The sequence below is a fragment of the Oncorhynchus kisutch genome, linkage group LG11 (assembly GCF_002021735.2).
Source record: "Oncorhynchus kisutch isolate 150728-3 linkage group LG11, Okis_V2, whole genome shotgun sequence".
In the NCBI taxonomy this organism is placed as follows: Eukaryota; Metazoa; Chordata; class Actinopteri; order Salmoniformes; family Salmonidae; genus Oncorhynchus; species Oncorhynchus kisutch.
The window spans coordinates 50,999,953-51,016,537 of record NC_034184.2 but is presented as its reverse complement, the minus strand read 5'-3'; the positions used below and the strand labels follow the sequence as shown (position 1 = coordinate 51,016,537).

General features: G+C 41.9%; 1 long non-coding RNA gene across 3 annotated transcripts; it reads left to right on the top strand.

Moving 5' to 3' along the window:
- Nucleotides 1-4,732: 4,732 nt before the first annotated feature.
- On the top strand, nucleotides 4,733-14,432 carry LOC109866027 (uncharacterized). Of its 3 annotated transcripts, none has more exons than XR_002251651.2 (3): nucleotides 4,733-5,000; nucleotides 14,016-14,127; nucleotides 14,220-14,432. It is a non-coding gene; the product is annotated as an uncharacterized LOC109866027 (long non-coding RNA). The 3 variants fall into 3 exon arrangements; XR_002251650.2 differs by having other exon boundaries at nucleotides 4,733-5,079; XR_004211681.1 differs by having other exon boundaries at nucleotides 4,733-5,079; nucleotides 14,007-14,127.
- The last annotated feature ends 2,153 nt before the right edge of the window (nucleotides 14,433-16,585 follow it).

Here is a 16,585-nt window from a genome sequence, read left to right as displayed (position 1 = left end):
AATGGCACCCTACTCCCTATATAGTGCACTACTTTTTAACAGGGCCCATAGGTGTGTGTAGGGCCATGTAGAGAATTGGGTTCCATTTCACAGTATGTATTGTATTCGGCACATTTGATCCATTTGATTTGATTTGAAAGCAGACTGTATGAAATAGATAGATGCCCTCTCCCCTCCAGTCTTGTTTCATGCAATTCTCAATATTCAAGCAACACGTAATGAGTGTGAAACCCAATAAAGTGAGGGAATGTGAAGTGTTTTTTTTCTTCATCCATGCTGTTGGCTGTTGTTGTCAACAGCCAAACCAATGATGAATCCTTTAGCATTTTAAACAGCTCTTCAATCAAATTGCGACTATGTTTCTCAAACATGCCGTTCGGAGTCTGTGACAGCCACTCCTCTTAAAACTATTTCGATATGAAAGTAGGCTTTTGACATGATAAGCACATGAGAGATCCTGAATTGGTCACACTTAAATGGTTGTGATCCAGGGGGCTTGGTAGCTAGTTTAGTCTCTCTCTTCCTCTTCCTCTGTCTCTCTCTCTGTGTGTGTGTGTGTGTGTGTGTGTGTGTGTGTGTGTGTGTGTGTGTGTGTGTGTGTGTGTGTGTGTGTGTGTGTGTGCATGTTACATGCTGGGAGTTTGTGTGTGTGTGTGTGTGTGTGTGTGTGTTACATGCTGGGAGTTTGTGTGTGTGTGTGTGTGTGTGTGTTACATGCTGGGAGTTTGGTGTGTGTGTGTGTGTTACATGCTGGGAGTTTGGGTGTGTGTGTGTTACATGCTGGGAGTTTGTGTGTGTGTGTGTGTGTTACATGCTGGGAGTTTGGGTGTGTGTGTGTGTGTGTGTGTGTGTGTGTGTTACATGCTTGGAGTTTGGGTGTGTGTGTGTGTGTTACATGCTGGGAGTTTGGGTGTGTGAGAAAGTGCTGCGTGGGGTTAGATGACTTTTGCTTTCTTTTTCCTAGTGATGGGAAACCAAGACTTCCTGAAGGCTTCAGAGCTTTCACCAAATTGTGCTGAAAGACAGTTCATTATCGGTTTCAAATGCACATCATTAGTGAAATCTGCTGCTCGACAATAATTAGCAGCGTCTGATTATCAGAAATAGAAAAACAGTGTGCCTTCACATGGATTCAACCTCACGGTGTACGGTGTCAAAAGAAAGCACCGGAACCACGGTGAAATCAGTGTGATCTTGCGTTTTGCAACACACGGTTTGAAAAAGCATGTGATCAAATGAAGCTTCAGACATCATGGATCATATGCCTACTGATAAAGTGATAGAGGCATTGGCACACTGCTTCGAAGTAAACTGCTTTCCGATTTCGACTCATGCCAATGGAGCTTCGGTATCCAACATAACATCACTACAGTTTCCCTTGGTGAATGGTTTTTAAATAAGTTCATTATGGGGGTTGTTGTAGTTGTTTCTTTTCAACAGTTTGGTTAGTTTGCCCGGAGTTTGGTGAGGATGGATGGTAACCCACATAGGGACACCGTCCCTATCGCTACGGCATGGCTTCAGGTGTGCTACAGAAACTACTGTCACTGTGGAGGAGGTTCTTATTGCTGTGGGAGAAAAGGTAGGCTATGAGAATGTCGCTTATGATTTGAGGATGAACAAAGCGGTTGTGGTATTTCTGAAAGAGGAACGTTCTGTCAATCGGAATGGTTGAAAAACAGCATTCTCCTTAATGTTGTGTCTGTTCGATTCACGCCACTCTTCTCTCCGTCTACTCGTGATACGATTTCGAATGTGCCGCTGTTCATCCCCAATGAGCTACTGTGTGAGAGAGCTGTTGAACTTTGGGAAGTTTGCAAGTTCGAGAAAAATGAAAGCACCCGGGGCAGAAACAAGTCATGTCCTTTAGGCGACAGGTGTTTGTTTCTGGACTCACTGGAGCAGACTTCAGAGCTGCCTAGTGCTGAGTGATTAGTGCTTTTGGAGGTCGGTTCGGTTTCGGTCCGAATATTAAAATGAAAATCTAGGTTTTTGATTTAACCATTTAAACATTAAATATTAAACTCACTATGCGTTATGTGGGTTTATTGCTGTAACAACACTGAATAAAACAATTAATACAAGTCCCATGATGGTAGTGACGGCCAATTACTGCTTATCACTTATTAACCATTGTAACGGCGTTCTTCGTTTGTTGAAAGAGAGTCGGACCGAAATGCAGCATGGTGGTTACTCATGTCTTTAATGAAGAAAAAGGTGACGATACATGAAATAACTAATAAATACAAAAACAACAAACGGAACGTGAAACCTATACAGCCTATCTGGTGAAACTACACAGAGACAGGAACAATCACCCACGAAATACAAAGCGAAACTCAGGCTACCTAAATACGGTTCCCAATCAGAGGCAACGAGAATCACCTGACTCCAGATTGAGAACCGCCTCAGGCAGCCAAGCCTAACTAGACACACCCCTAATCATAGCAATCCCAAATCCTATAAAACCCCAATACGAAACACAACACATAAACCCATGTCACACCCTGGCCTGACCAAATATATAACGAAAACACAAAATACTATGACCAAGGCGTGACAACCATCACTTATTCACATTACTTTCTAATCTTATTTCTATAAAGCTGCTGCCTATCTTCTCTGACAAAATCACAATTTTAGTGGTTCTTCAGAGTAAATAAGGCATACTTTTATGACTGCTGAATACAAACTATCAATCACTTACTGTAGACTCAATTGTGTGTTCTCTCTTCACTCAGTCTCCATGTCTACTCCTCACAGACCAGACAAGTTTGAGCGAACGCGCAACGGATTATGGTTGCTGTAGTTAATTACCTCGTTTTCTGCTCTAAATTATGTAGAATATTGACCTGCTGGAAACTACATCTCGCTACCTCATCATACACTTCAGACTTGATCTGATGTATCTCTACAAAATCTGCACATCAAGCTCACAGAAAAAAAAAATTACAAAATGGAATTCAAATAATTGAACCGATGTCAGTCAATTAGTTGTTTAAAAATAAAAAAGAACCACACTCAAGCTGTCATTCAAAGTATGATAATAGGCTATACAGTGCATTCGGAAAGTATTTTGACCACTTGACTTTTTCCACATTTTTTTCCTTTACAGCCTTATTCTAAAATTGATTAAATCGTTTTTGTCACTCAATCAAATCTACACACAAAACCTCATAATGACAAAGCAAAAATAGGTATTTTCACTCATCAAATCTAAACACAAACCTCATAATGACAAAGCAAAAATAGGTATTATGCTAATTTATATATATTTTAAAATATTGAAATATCACAACATAAGTATTCAGAGCCTTTACTCAGTACTTTGTTGAAGCACCGTTGAAAGTGATTACAACAGAGAGTCTTCTTGGATATGACTCTACAAGAATGGCACACCAAGTTTCTCACATTCTTCTCTGCAGATCCTCTCAAGTTCAGTCAGGTTGGATGGGGAGCATTGCTGCACAGCTATTTTCAGGTCTCTCCAGAGATGTTCAATCAAGTTCATGTCCGGGTTCTGCCTGGGCCACTCAAGGACATTCATATTGTGCTTAGGATCGTTGTCCTGTAGGAAGGTGAACCTTCACCCCCGTCTGAGGCCCTGAGTGCTCTGGAGCAGGTTTTCATAAAGAATCTAATATTTTCCTCAATCCTGACTAGTCTCCCAGTCCCTTCCGCAGAAAAAAATTCCCGCGGCATGATGCTGCCACCACCTTGCTTCACAGTAGGGATGGTGCCATGTTTCTGCCAGATGTGACGCTTGGCATTCAGGCCAATCTTGGTTTCGTCGGACCAGAGAATCTTGTTTCTCATTGTCAGAGTCTTTAAGTGCCTTTTGGCAAACTCCAAGTGGGCTGTCATGTGTCTTTCCGTCTGGCGATTCTACCATAAAGGCCTGATTGGTGGAGTGCTGCATAGACGGTTGTCCTTCTGGAAGGTTCTCCCATCTCCACAGGGGAACTCTAGAGCTCTGTCAGAGTGACCATCAGGTTCTTTGTCACCTCCCTGACCAAGGCCTTTCTCCCCAGATTGCTCAGTTTGGCCGGGTGGCCAGCTATAGGAAGAGTCTTGGTGGTTCCAAACTTCTTCCATTTAAGAATGATGGATGCCACTTTTTTCTTGGGGACCTTCAAATGCTGCAGACATTTTTTGGTACCCTTCCCCACAAGCCTCGACACGATCCTGTATCGGAGTTCCATGGACCTTTGACCTCATGGCTTTGTTTTTGCTCTGACATGCACTGTCAACTATGGGACTTAGACAGGTGTGTACCTTTCAAAATCTTGTCCAGTTAATTTAATTGACCACAGGTGGACTCCAATCAAGTTGTAGAAATTTCTCAAGGAGGATTAATGGAAACAGGATGCACCTGAGATAATTTTCGAGTCTCATAGCAAAGGGTCTGAATACTTTTGTAAATAAGAATTTCAAAAAAACAGTTTTCGCATTGTCATTATGGGATATTATGTGTAAATTGCTGACCATTTTTATTTAATTAATACATTTTTCGAATAAGGCTGTAACCTAAACATCATTTTTAAAAAGTCAATGGGTCTGAATACTTTCTGAATGCGCTGTATATGGCTTATGTGAGTACAGGCAGCATTCAGTGCTTTGAGTGTGGCATGCTTGCCCACACATTGATGTGCCCCCCCCCCTGCTGCCCCCCGGGCAGGCAGCAACAAAATAGACCCAGTCAAGGGGAACACTACTGATACCCAGTCTACACGCTTAGAGAGTACTTAGCAACAGCCCGTCCACGAGGGAGTAGTGTAGTGTCTACCGAGTCACAGACACCAGTTGTCACAAGCAATGAGGATGAATCCGGGGAACTGGCTTCCCTTATAGAGGAGGAGGTGGTGATTAGTGCGAGTGGTGGGGTGCAGGGAGCGAGTAGTGAAAGTGATGTGACTGGGGCCGAGGCGGCTGCGACCACTGTTGAAGAAGAGGAGGAAATAGGAGATGTTTCCAACATCTCTGTCATCATGTCAGAGCCGGTTGGTGATAACTCGCTGTATACACTAGACTAGACCAGACTTCTGGATAGTCAGATAAAAGCTTGTTTTTTTGATGAAGGTAAGTTTGTAAGGTCAGCTGAAATTTTGCAAAAGACTGTGGGGATAGATGAATTGAGTGAGAAAAGGTGAAAAATATTGGAAAGCATGGTAAAATAAAAAGGAAAACTAATACTTAATGATGATCGTGCCTCACAGGGTGTCTCCTTTTCCTTGTCTGTTTAATTTTTTCTGGTTGTCCGAATTTCTATATGGAGGCACTAAGGGTGGGGTCTTAAGATAAATGGGTAGAGGCATAGGATTAAGGGGGCTTTGGTTTCTAAAGTAATAAGACAAAAGATTAATGTTGTTTTCCTACAGGAGATGAGGCTAATGAGGTTGACTGTGGGGTGACAATTATGTTTTTATCAAGCTTAGGGACTACTGTGTTATCTACAGCAGAGGTTGTTAAGGGGTGAGTTGTGTTGGTCATGGGAAGTTTGTTTTACTTTCTGTATTTTATAAAATAAAGGAAACATTAAAGACAGCGTGACCAGGAGGGGTGTATGGTTTTGGGAGGGGAGGGGACTGGAACTGTACTGTGGATTTCATTGTTTATCGTACTGGTGAAGAGCAGCACCTGCGGTCAGTCACCAGTCTATCTAGTGTACTAGTGGAGTTTGAGCTGTCGGATGTGTGGAGTGTCAAACACACAAACATTATGCAGTATACATGGGTAAAGGTCTGGGAGGGTGACCACGGACAATGTGACTCTGTGTGCACTGCACAGATGCTTCAAGGACTTCTTAATTAAACCAGGCCCTTTGCAGAGAGAGAGCTGTTTTGGACTCTGACATTACTCTTCAGGAACTGTTCACTGCAGTAACGCAGCTCTCCTCAGGCCAAGCACCTGGTATTGATGGTTTGCCATCAGACTTCTACAAACATTTCTGGGGATGTATTGGAAGGATCCTTTCAGTCTTTCAAAGCAGGGGGATTTGGATCTTTTGAAAAACTGCCTACCTGTAGCATTGTTGTGTTCTGAATATAAGATCATATCTAAGTGTCTCTCTAACAGGTTAAAGGAATATCTGGGGATGTTGGTCCACAAGGACTAATTGTATTGCATACCTGATATATCTATTGTGTATGATTTATTGTTTGTAAACTGTCAGATGTGAATGCTGGTCTGCTTTCTCTTGATCAGGAGAAGACTTTTGATTGTGTAGACCACCATTATTTATTTGGAACAATGAATGTTTTTTTGTCTATGGTGGGTTTACTGTACGCCGGGGCCTCATGTATGGTGAAGGTGGGTTGAGTTGGCCTATCACAGTTCAAAGGTATTAGGCAGGGTTACCAAATCTTGTGCCAGCTAAACTGTCTCGCAATTGAGCCATTGAATTGTTTACTACGAGTTAAGCTTACTGGTTTCTCCATGCCAGGGATGACTCAGCATTCAGGGACCGCTTTGTCTGCGTATGCAGATGATGTGACAGTGTTCTTTATAGGAAACAAGGACGTTGAGGTTCTCTCGGGTGCTCGAAAAGCTAGGGTGAATTAGGCCAAAAGTGAAGCTCAATGTCAGGCAGGTCAATGTCAGACAGGGACCACTCAACAGCTACTGGGGGGGGGGGGGGGGTTTACAGTGCATAGTAGAAATCCAGGGCAAAGGTACTTATCTCCCCGCCTGCTTCGCCCAGTTCTTGTAATGCAATTGTACCCCACTGCTTGCTGGATGAAGCCTCGTACCTTTCATCTGGTGACACTGATGATCGCCTCCAGACACTGATTGATGATACAGCATAATTCCACGAGGCACTGATGATACGACTGTACTGTCTTCCTCCGAGTCCATGTCATCAAGATCTTCTGCATGGCCAGATGTCTTTTTTGTACCCTGTTTCTCCTATAACGCAGAGATATAACTTGACCAGGGCTAATGAGACACTTCCTTGTGGGCGCTATCTTTTACTTTATTAATTCAGAAGTGTGCACTTGTTCACTCCCCCTGTTGCTAGAAGTCTTTTATTGAAGTACCATTTTATGAATGTTCAATCCATGTTTGTGTGTGTATGCATGTGTGTAAAAGATTATGCAATTATTTACTTAAAAAATACAAGATTAATTTTGCTACATAAATGTGTATTTTTTCTGATTCTTTATTCCTAAATTCCCAGAAACCATACCTACAGAAACTGGCCAAAAGCATTAGGCGATGAAAACAAAAGTAATTTTAGAGATCTTTTTATTCTCTATGTTTGGTTGGTCAGGGTGTGACTCGGGTGGGAAACCCTATGTTTCTATGTTTTGGCCGGGTATGGTTCTCAATCAGGGACAGCTGTCTATCGTTGTCTCTGATTGGGAATAATACTTAGGCAGCCTTTTTTCCTTTTGTATTTGTGGGTAGTTGTCTTTGTTTGATGCAGGAATAGCCTCTCGGAGCTTCACAGTCGTTTTTGTTGTTTTGTTGGCAATATATAAAGAAGATATTTACGCTCACCACGCTGTGCCTTGGTCCGGTCATTTTCAAGACAGTGATTGTGACAATTCAAGGGTTTTTCTTTATTTGTACTATTTTCTACATTGTAGAATAATATCAAAGGCATCAACACCATGAAATAACACATATGGAATCATGTAGTAACCAAAAAAGTTTGAAACAAATCAAAATATATTTTAGATTTTAGATTATCTAAAGTAGCCACCCTTTGCCTTGATGACAGCTTTGCACACTCTTGGCATTCTCTCAACTAGCTCCACCTGGAATGCTTTTCCAACAGTCTTCAAGGAGTTCCCACATGTGCTGAGTCCTTTTTGGCTGTGTTTCCTTCACTCTGTGGTTCAACTCATCCCAAACCATCTCAATTGGGTTGAGGTCGGTGATTGGGGAGGCCAGGTCATCTGATGCAGCACTCCGTCACTCTCCTTCTTTGTCAAATAAATAGCCTTTACACAGCCTGAAGTTGTGTTGGGTCATTGTCCTGTTGAAAAATATAGCCCCACTAAGCGCAAACCTGATGGTGTAAAGCTGCATAATGCTGTGGTATCCATGCTGGTTAAGTGTGCCTTGAATTCTAAATAAATCAGTGTCACCAGCAAAGCACTCCCACACCATCAGACCTCCTCATGCTTCACAGAGGGAACCACACATGCGGAGATCATCCGTTTACCTACTCTGCGTCTCAAAAAGACACGTTGGTTGGAACAGAACATCTCAAATTTGGCCTCCCAAGAGCAAGGGACAGAATTACACCTGTCTAATGCCGATTGCTCATGTTTCTTGGCCCAAGCGAGTCTCTTCTTGTTATTGGTGTCCTTTGGTAGTGGTTTCTTTGCAGCAATTCGACCATGAAGGCCTGATTCATGCAGTCGCCACAGAACAATTGATGTTGAGATGTGACTGTTAATTGAACTCTTGTTAAGCATTTATTTGGGCTGCAATTTCTGAGAGTAACTCTAATGAACGTATCATCTGCAGCAGAGGTATCTTTCTGTGGCGGTCCTCGTGAGAGCAGGTTTCACAATTGCACGTGATGGTTTTTGCGACTCTACTTCAAAGTTATTGAAATGTTCCTGTTTGATTGATCTTCATGTCTTAAAGTAATGATGAACTTTTAACAAGGCACCTGTTCATTGAAATGCGTTGCAGGTGACGACCACATGATGCTGGTTGAGAGAATGTCAAGAGTGTGCTAAGCTGTTATCAAGGCAAAGGGTGGCTACTTTGAAGAACCTCAAAATAACATTTTGGTTACTACATCATTCCATATTTGTTATTTCATAATTTGAAATATTCACTATTATTATACAATGTAGAAATAAAACCCTTGCATGAGTAGGTGTCCATACTTTTGACTGGTACTTTAAGTCAAATAGCTTGAACTGGCATAATTCATTCATTTTGGAGGTATTTGATTCAATTGTGTTTGATAAACATTAATACTTTTGTCAATCTGACAACTATTTTTAATGATTATTTCTAAATCCAATCCTGTTTAAATAACTAAAGTAAATTAACTAAATCTGTAATAATCATTAAGTAAAAAAATGAATTAAATAAAAACTTTTTTCCATTATTGATTTCAAATAGAGGAGCTTCAAAGGACATTTATTCTGGTCTTTTCTAGTCTTAGCTTGATGGATACAGCGTACACACTGCTGATGAGGGCATTGGCTGTGCCTGGACAACATCAGTTCCTATAGTACACGGCTGGACGGGGTTGATTTGACTTGGATCCAATAACCTTGCCTGCTGAGGCAAGTGGTAACAGATCCGATCATCTTGCCAGCAACCTATTGGGCATATGTGTCCAATAAGACACACACTGACCTGTTGGGGCGGTGCAGGAGGGTGAGGGGATGCTGCTGTCTTTCAAGACCCCAGAACTGGGGGAGTTCACGGCAAAGATAAGAAAGGCGATGTACATGATATGTGTGAAGGTGTCGCATGTGTCCTCCTTGGAAGTGGTTAGATCATCGAGGAAGGCCAGTTTGTTTGAACTAAGTGCTTCCCTTCTCCGAAAGGCTTCTGTCGGTCTTTATTAAATAAACTGCCAAATGATAAACGGACAGCTGACCTCTAATGGGGGATACTACATGAGGTGATAGACACCACCTGGATCCGAGCTTTGGGGAGGATGAGTCCATTCTGTGGCTTCTCTGAGTCGCTAGCTCAGACATCTTTTTGTACAATGTCCAAAACTGGCGGGGCTGTTTGCGCTGTTAACCAGCTGTTTTTTTGCCTTGGAGGAGGTTTTCTCTTCCTGCCTTTTTGTTTTTGGACCAAAGTATAGTTTTAGGGGAGTGGTAGTCCTACTTCATTTCATATCAGGTGCAGCCAAGCTAGTGATCTGGAAGACCAGGAGATATTGCATACAGGGACATGGGTCTGTGGACGTGCTGGCCATGCTCAGGGGGATTACAGGCTGGTGGGGAACCTTAGGCTTTGTAACCTTAGGTTGCATTGTGCTCTGTCAATGAGGAGGGAGATCTCGAGTGGTGTTTGTAAATTCTGTTTAGTAGTTTTTCCACTACAGGCTGGTATTTTTATTTGCATGACATCTGAAGGCTGAGTGGTGATGTGATATACTGTAGTGTGGGGTCTTGATCCAATAAAAGGGATTACAATTATCTCTCTCTCGGCTCACTGTATTGTATGTTTTCTATATATTACACAGGGAGAAGTATTAATACATGAAGGTTGGCTATACACCAATGGCACAACAGAGGCATGATAACATACAGGCTCTTGTGTTGCTGGTGTAAATAACGGTAAATGTTGCACCCTGCGAAGCACAGGAAGGGTTTGCAACACTCACAGAAGATAAACATAATTGTATGAAATGCAATATGGGGACGGTGTCTGTTTCTGTGGGTTTCTAAGACACACATACAGTGTTTGCTCCATATTTCAACAAAGAGTTTAATTATGTTTGGTGTGTGGATCAAATGCACTGTGCCAGGTCATGGTCTCACAACAGTGGTCATTTTCAGGTGGGTCGGATTTGATCCATTTAGAGGAAGATATTCCAAAACAAACTATATTATAGTGCACTACTTTTGATCAGGGCCCATAGGGAATATACAGGTAACTGCCAAAATAAAAGAAACACCTTAGAAAATGAGGGATATAAAGTATATTGAAAGCAGGTGCTTCTACAAAGGTGTGGTTCCTGGGTTAATTAAACAATTAATATAGCGTGTGTGTGTGTGTGTCTCAGACACCAGATCTCTACCCAATTGAAGACATATTGGAGATTTTGGAGTGGCGCCTGAGACAGCGTTTTCCACCACCATTAACAAAACACCAAAATATAGAATTTATTGTGGTGTTGCTTCCCTCCAATAGATTTCCAGAATCTATGCCAATGCACATTGCATCTGTTCTGATGGCCCAACGCCCTATTAAGACACTATGTTGGTGTTTCCTTTATTTTCACAGTAACCTGTACAAATGTAAGGGATAGTGTACCATTTGGTCAGTCAGAAATCAAAATAACACATCTGGAGACCATCTCCTCATCTCTGCCCTACTTTGTCTGCTTTGTGCTCTGAAAGGGTGTGATCCCCAGTCTATTGTGTGTCTATCCAAGATAACCGTCCTTCTATGACTTTAAACTTCAAATCTTGGGGAACAGCAGTTGTGGGAACTGAAGATGTATTTCTTTGGACAGATGACTGACGTTATTCCAGCTGTACAGAGGTAAAATACAGTGTGCATTTTAGAACACCCTCAACCTCAAGCCTCAGGTCGTACCCTCATAACTCAGGTGTCCTAAAATGGACACAATAGTAGAGTAGATTCCTGAATCCCACTAACTTCATGTTGCTGTGTTATGAGGTTAGCTAGCAGGTTGGTACTTGACACACATATCATGCCAATAGATATAGCTGCCTAATTCTGTCTTGGCATTGGATTGACACTGGGCTGGGGCGTGTATGGAGGTGCACACACTGTCCTCTACTATTTAACACCATGTGCCTCCACTCATAAGTGATAGTCGCTGGCATTCTATTATAGCTACTGTATATGAGGTGTTGACATGCACTATGCCACAAATTATTAGATTCAAGACAACGAATATGGCTGGTATGGCACTGGCATACATAGCTGGCTATCAGTGTCTGGGTAGTAGATGTGGGGCATTTCACACATACTGTACAGTGGACTAGATACTGGAGAGGATAGTGGTCATATTATTGTTATAGGTCATAATTTGGTACTGATCTAGGGAAATGAGCTACCTCACGCTACAGAAACAACAGATAGGCTCCTGTGGGCCATTCTGGCTCGGTCAAGGCTTACTTTAGGACACAGAGATGTGTGTGGAATGGGTATGTGCTATGAGTTTGAGTTCATGAATGTGTAGTAATGGTAGCTCTCTACAATGAGGACTCATTGGGGTACTACTGGGATGAGTGTGTTCTGCCAATTAAGTAACACTTTAATTGTAAATTAGAGAACATTTTGAAGTGTTTCCTCCATCTAATTATTTGATGATTGCAAACCAGACTAGCACATTAACAGTTTTTAAACATACCGTGTACATTCTTCATGGCACTGGAAAGATAGACTATACCCTTTGTGTTACTATGATACCTAAGCCAATATATGGGTTGTAAGATGGCAGTCTAATGGTACCCCTCCAGGCCAGATTAACGCCTTCCGAAAGCCTTCCAAATGTCACAAACTTTAATTCCTGGGGTCTCTGAGACTGGACCCTGACCCACGCCCCACAACCCCCCAACACCCAACGGGCTAATCAGAGTCATTACCGCCCCCAGTCGTCAACGACAACAGCCTGTCATGAAAGGTTTGTTCCTAAAACTAGCCTGTAATTGGATGATTGGATTAGGAAGTGGACAGGAGGGTAATGGGATAATGCCCATAATGATGTGTGGCCATGGTAGCAGCGTAAGGGGCTTTTTTAAATGTATTTTTAATTGAACCTTTATTTAACTAGGCAAGTCAGTTTAGCCTAGTCTGTGATGAATCTGAAGATTTGGCATCATAAATTAAAATTATTTGCACTAGAATGGATTGAGTGAGCCACTTAGCATCTGTCAGTCTGCCCATATGCCACAGAGATTAACTACAGAATTTTTTTCTCCTCCTCGCTTGCCCGCCACTCCTCGGAAAGTGTCATTAGGGGGATAGGGAGAGAGCGAGAGCGAGATAAAGAGAGAGAGAGAAAGGAAAAACAGGGTGATGTGGTTAAAACTTCTTCAGGATCGGTGTCCCTTCCATGGGACGGTTGAGCTAACGTAGGCTAATGGGATTAGCATAAGGTTGTAAGTAACAAGACATTTCCCCAGGACATAGACATATCTGATATTGGCAGAAAGTTTACATTTGTGTTAATCTAACTGCACTGTCAAATTTACAGTAGCTATTACAGTGAAATAATACCATGCTATTGTTTGAGGAGAGTGCACAATGTTGAACATGAAAAGTTATTAATAAACAAATTAGGCACATTTGGGCAGTCTTGATGCACAATTTTGAACAGCAATGCAATGGTTCATTGGATCAGTCTGAAACTTTGCACATACACTGTTACTATCTAGTGGCCAAATTCTAAATTGCACCTCTGCTGGAATAATATATTATGGCCTTTCTCTTGCATTAAAATAATATTAAAATGAAAAATAACGTTTTTTTTTCTTTGTATTATCTTTGCCAGATCTATATTGTTATATTCTCCTACATTCTTTTCACATTTCCATAAACTTCAAAGTGTTTCCTTTCAAATGGAACCCAGAATATACATATCCCTGCTTCAGTGCCTGAGCTACAGGCAGCTAGATTTTTGGTATGTCATTTTAGGCGAAAACTGAAAAAATGGGGCGGATACTTAAGAGGTTTTTGAGGAAGTGAGGTAGCTGCCGTGCTTCAATAAATCAACACAGTGTTTCCAAACATCACTTTAATATACTCCTGGGCTGTGTCCCAAATGGCAGCCTATTCCTTATATGGTGCACTACTTTTGGCCAGGGTTGATAAGGCTCTATTCAAAAGTAGTGCACTGTACAGCGCATAATTGTGGGGTGCCATTTGGCATGCAGTTCTGGTTTTTAACAGAAATTCAGTTCAGCATAACCTTGTGTGAAACACCAGCCAAATGTTAACCACAGGCCACATAAAAATGGTACAGCTGATGTTTGTTTCTTCAAGGATGAAGGCTGCAGGAAACTTGGAGTGTGTTTTATATGGTACTGTATGTCAAGTCTATTCAGGTGCGGAAAGTGCTTTTGGAGGGTCTCCTTGCTAAGCCAAAGCAAGCTGCATGGTTGACTTGGGAATGTAAGAAAACATTAAAGACCAACAACCACAAAAATACTACAGTACAACTGTATGAGGACAGGCGCTGCCTATGAGTGTATCAGTACACAATACATGACAGTAATTAGAACATTTTCCTGAAAAACAATGTTATGATGTAGTCCCCCACTTGTTACATCTTCCCTCTCTCTCTCTCTCTCTCTCTCTCTCTCTGATCGGTTGAGTGGCGACAGTTGTGCTGGAAGCGGAGCAGATTCCCACCAGCTGCAACCTGTTCCATAATCAAGAACCCTACAGATACTCAGCCCTGACACCTCCACACTGCCAGATTGTAGCATCTACTCAGTCAGTCTGCATTTCTAGCTGTTTGTTCCTGCATAGAGTTTGTTATCCTGTTGTGCCTGTTTTCCCTAACCTCACACTTCTCTCTGCTACAGTCCCATCTGCTCTGACTCTGGTACCTGTCTCCTCAGTCCTGCTTCCCTGCCCTGGATCCCCGCTCCACTGCTTCATTGGATTCTGCTCCAGACCTGTTTACCTGGTTCCTAATCTCCTTGCCCCCAGCCTCAGTCCGGAATCCCTACTACCTGCCAGAGATTCCCCTGGACTGCACCCCACCCCATCTCCCCAATAAATACATTGGTTACCTATCCTTGTCTGAGTCTGCATTTGGGTTTACCTGATCTGCCCGCATAACACCACTGTTCTTTCTGGCACTCTGACATTGTACTCAGTCCAGATGAAATTAACATTCTATGTTCATCAAGTTACATAGAGATCCCCAAATGAATATCACATACCGTACAGTCCAACTGTGAGAAATTAAAAATATTTTTCTGCAAATAACAGATTACACTTGTATGTAATATTCAGAACTTGTGTGTAAATGCGCACGCATGTCTTTGCGCATGTGTCTGTTTGTGTCACATTCACAATGGCACGTTCTACATTCCAATCAATTGTAAAAGAGGCCTGGCTGTGTTTCTCTCATATGGATAATCAGAAATGAAAAATCCTGAGGCTGCTTGTGAAATTCCACTTGAGAACAGCGACACGTGCTTGGCAGCCAGCACTCGTACCCAGGCTTTGTAATTTCCAATTAGTGTGCAATTCCAAGTCCCTAATTTGATCCTAGCTTAAGACATTTGCCAATTCATATTGCCAACTGAGTTCCAGCTATAAATAGCTTATTTTAGACATCCAAGAACAGAGTCTGCTTCCCAAATTGCATCCTGTTCTCTATTTACCACACTACTTTGACCAGAGCCTTATGGGTCCTGTTCTAAAGTAGTGCACTTTAAAGGAAATAGAGTTTTATTTCGGAAGCAAGTTGAATGATTTTAAATTCCGGCTCTCTGTTAAAATAACAAATTGCTGTCAGACCTGGTCTCCAATTGAAAACATCAGTAGGCGGTAGTGAAGTAGTGGGACGAGGAAGGAAACCACAAAAGCCACTGGGGTCTTAGGTAAGGAATGAGAAGGCTTTTTTTCTGGCTATTGCATGTCCAGAAGCTCATCTGTCTAGTGTTGTGTACACACAAAAACCCACACATATTACATATTACGTCTCTTTTAGAGAGCCACGTGGCAGGACACTTCCGCCTTGCTCTCCCTACCGAATCGCTACCTGAAGGAGAATCTACAGTCGAAGTCAAAAGTTTACATACACCTTAGCCAAATACATTTAAACTCAGTTTTTCACAATTCCTGACATTTTTATCCCAGTAAAAATGCCTGTCTTGGGTCAGTTAGGATCACCACTTTATTTTAAGAATATGAAATGTCAGAATAATAGTTGAGTGATTTATTTCAGCTTTTATTTATTTCATTACATTCCCAGTGGGTCACAAGTTTACATACACTTAGTATTTGGTAGCATTGCCTTTCAATAGTTTTTCTTGGGTAAAACGTTTTGGGTAGCCTTCCACAAACTTCCCACAAAAAGTTGGGTCAATTCTATAGGATAAGGTCAGGGCTTTGTGATGACCACTCCAATACCATGACTGTGTTATCCTTCAGCCATTTTGCCACTACTTTAGAAGTATGCTTGGGGTCATTGCCCATTTAGAGGACCCATTTGCGACTAAGCTATAACTTCCTGACTGATGTCTTGAGATGTTGCTTCAATATATCCACATACTTTTCCTGCCTCAATATTTTGTGAAGTGCACCAGTCCCTCCTGCAGCAAAGCACCACCACAACATGATGCTGCCACCCCCGTGCTTCACAGTTGAGATGCTGTTCTTCAGTTTGCAAGCCTCCCCCTTTTTCCTCCAAACATAACAATGGTCATTATGGCCAAACAGTTCTATTTTTGTTTCATCAGACCAGAGGACATTTCTCTAGAAAGCACAATCTTTGTCCACATGTGCAGAGGTTTTGGAACATTGTCTTCATCCTTGCTGAGCGGCCTTTCAGGTTATGTCAATATAGGACTCGTTTTACTGTGGATATAGATACTCTTGTACCTGTGGAGATCTACAGTTGTTTTTTGGCTGATTTCAGGTCTTGGCTGGCAGGTCTTGGCTGATTTCTTTAGATTTTCTCATGATGTCAAGCAAAGAGGTACTGAGTTTGAAGGTAGGCCTTGAAATACATCCACAGGTACACCTCCAATTGACTCAAAATATGTCAATTAGCCTATCAGAAGCTTCTAAAGCCATCACACCCTTTTCTGGAATTTTCCAAGCGTTATAAAGGTACAGTCTACTTAGTGTATGTAAACTTCTGACTCACTGGAATTGTGATACAGTTAATTAATCTGTCTGTAAACAATAGCTGGAAAAATGACTTGTGTCACGC